Here is a 3,304-nt window from a genome sequence, read left to right as displayed (position 1 = left end):
CTATCTAAGTGGAGAAGGCTGGAAGGATGGGACCATCATCCCTGAATATCGAAGGTTGTGGTTGGATGTAAGGTTTGGTTGCAGCTGAATTACTCGACTTAGAAGTAATGATAAGTAACCTACTATGTCATGTTAAATATTCATTATACTAAACATGATAAATATCGAAGGCCTATATGACTTAAATATGTAAAACACTTGGAAGAGGAAAACACGTATGTTATCTCAAATAGATAAATAAAACAAAGTGGAAGCCAAAAATTGATGAATTACTTTATGTCAATCTCAAGTGATTAACTAAACATGTTTGTTTAACCAAATGCAAAATGGGGGACCCTAAAATTTTAGAAGCCACGATATTAGGGACCACAACCATCCTAGCTAAAACAAAAGAAAAAATTTTGAAATTGATAGTTCTATTTTTATTTTTCTTCTGTAGGAAATACAAGTGGGGATGGATCCTCGTGGTGAATTAAGATATCCATCTTATCCAGAACGCAATGGTACTTGGAGATCTCCTGGTATTGGTGAATTCCAATGCTATGACAAGGTAACCTTACTCTTTTCCTTCTACATTTTTAAATATTAATAGCTTAGACACGGTCGAGTCAGGAATTTTAACAAAGGGAATATAAAAGATGCAAGAATGTCGCACCTACCTAAAGTTTATGTTGTTCGGACACTTAAAATATATTGATAGGCACGTGTCCAGTCCTCCAAAAAGCTGTGCATTTTTTATAATCCGATACAGGTGCGACAATATTTATGAAGGGTTCAAGCAACAAAACCTAACATAGTTGTTTTCTTTGTTTTGATGGTCATCCATCCCATTAAGTAAAGATAATCTTTGTATTTCTCATACAATTAATCTACTTAATTAGACAATAATATGTTGATTAGTGTTTCATCAACAAAATCTTCACTTGCAATTCAAAATAATAAACATTGTTCAGGGAACAATTGCAAGCAATAAAAATAAATAAATTCAGTTTAGTGAGGTGTAGTTCCCAAGAAACATCACCGTATGCTGAATCCACAGAGCCAGGGACATGTTACCATATTTTAAACCTAAGTTCACTCCATTATAACAATCTTGAAGTACAAAAACATAGAAAAGTAAAGGGAGGACTAGCCAGTGAAAAACTGAGGAAACTTAACCGGTAGTATAACAACCTCCCGCAGTGCCTGCTTGCCATTGTCAAGCCTGCTACATCGTTTCCTTTCACGTTAGACTTTTCCCTTATAATAGCGGAATTAAGTCCAACTGTTAACTTCACATTCTCTCAATCATCACCCTCTCTTCCTCCATTCTTTGGCTTTGACTTTGTGCACGATGCAACAGTAGCATCTCCATTGGACGTCGTCCCACCACCTCGTTCATCTACAATAACACAAATCTCCTCAGCCCTCCTCAAATACTCCACAAACTTCTGGGTAATTGCTTCCTTAATTTTTGAACTCTTCTCATACTTCGGATGAGTTTTAAAATACTCCAAAGCATTATATAGAGAGAGAACACCTTTGCATAATTTCTAGTATTATCTTCCTCGACTGCTTGCTTCACATAATCTACTGCCAGCTCCTTGAAATTGTTATACATCTTTTAGTCTCAATCCTCATGCAAAATTCAAAGCTTGAAACTTTGTACCTTTTACACCTCATATTAACTTAGTTTACAATTATCGTAACAATGATGAATGCTTTGTCTTACACATCTTGAACCTTGATATGGAAGGAAAAGTGGTTAATACTGGCAATCAATTTAAAAGACAAAGCAAATAGATAATTGAGAAGTTGAAACCAAGAAAGGGAAATTGACCATCTGTTGTAATCCTTTTTTGGTTAATAGCCAAGTAAACTATAATGAAAAGTTCAACAGTAATGTTTTTTTTCGTCATAATTATTAAATGAATGGACCTTACTACTTTTACGGGTTAGGCTCTGCGTCTTAGAATTATCTTCCAATGGACTTCACTACTATTTCTGCAGTAACATATAAGTATTTTATTCCAGAATTTTGAAGAAGAAAAACAAAACCATCTAGAAATTGGATAGTGCAATCACTCGAATATGCATATCGGATCCAAATAAATCCAGAGACTATAGATAACATATAAAGAATAAAACTTAAATTTTCTCCACGTATGAGAAAGGCTCGAATTCATCTCAGTTATTAGTATTCATATATCTATGAATCAAGTCATCAGTGACTGTTAAATTGGGAAAAACACAAACCTTAAAAATCAAAATAGAAAATGCACTTCTCTTTGGTTCTTTTTTAGGATTTGGATGATGAATTCTTAATTAGCCTGAAATTGCAGGAAGCAAAATTTATCAGCTTAATTAGTAGCTTACATGGTTATCAATAAATAAATAATTATAGTGCTACATGTAGAAGTAGTTTCATTAAATTGTAAGTCATATGCAAGCATAACGGAGTAACCGAAGACCCGGGACATCAAGCACAATGAATGAGAAGAGATTTAGTTCTTTTTGTTTAAGTGATTGCATTTATACTGTAGAAACAATAGAAAGATGATACTTGTTCCTTTCTCTTTGTCCATTCAAGGAAGACTATAGTCCTCATTTCTTATAATAGACCTGCAAAATGGTATCCGCAACAGAGACAATGACCAACCTACTCACGTAGCAATTATAGCAATCTGAAAAATGACTTCTAAATTCTCCTTCTCCCACAATCCCCCTTTGAAAATTAATGACACATGACGTTGTTGTTTTCGTTGTTATCACCATTACTGCTCCTATAAATTTGAAGAAAAAATAACCATTTTTAGCTAAAGAGTTCGAATACTATCCAATTGTATTTAGGCATATCATTGAGCAACTTGGGTGCAACAAAGTTTTTCTATTTTCATTAATTATTTTTCTAGATTTTGACTTCAATGTCGTTAGCTATACACATGTCATATTATCTAGATATTATGTTTAGGCTGTGCATTTTTTCCCAGCGTCTAAAAAATTTAATAGCATAAAATAAGTCCTAGTAATCTTTAATATATAAATTGATTTCTATTAGACATTCATCTCACAGAGTGAAGTACATGGTTCACTCCTGGCCAATAGTTAAATTTTGGTTTTACCTCAAGCAAATATTTTGAATATGAACTTGAGCACTTAACCCTAAATATGCAATATGTACTTAATAGGAAGGCATATAATCAAAGACGATGAGTGCATAATCCACAAGACTAGGGATAAACCACCCTTCACAGTACTTCATTTTCACAACGAAGGATAAATCACCATTCACAGTACTTCATTTTCAAGACGAGGGATAAACCAC

The 3,304-nt window shown here is 33.7% G+C and overlaps 1 pseudogene; it reads right to left on the bottom strand.

Annotated features, from left to right (window-relative positions):
* Positions 1–902: 902 nt before the first annotated feature.
* LOC107844291 lies at positions 903–1,600 on the bottom strand (annotated as a pseudogene).
* Between the last annotated feature and the right edge of the window lie 1,704 nt (positions 1,601–3,304).

This window comes from Capsicum annuum, chromosome 10, assembly GCF_002878395.1.
Source record: "Capsicum annuum cultivar UCD-10X-F1 chromosome 10, UCD10Xv1.1, whole genome shotgun sequence".
Taxonomy (NCBI): domain Eukaryota; kingdom Viridiplantae; phylum Streptophyta; class Magnoliopsida; order Solanales; family Solanaceae; genus Capsicum; species Capsicum annuum.
This window is presented reverse-complemented; position numbering and strand designations above follow the sequence as displayed.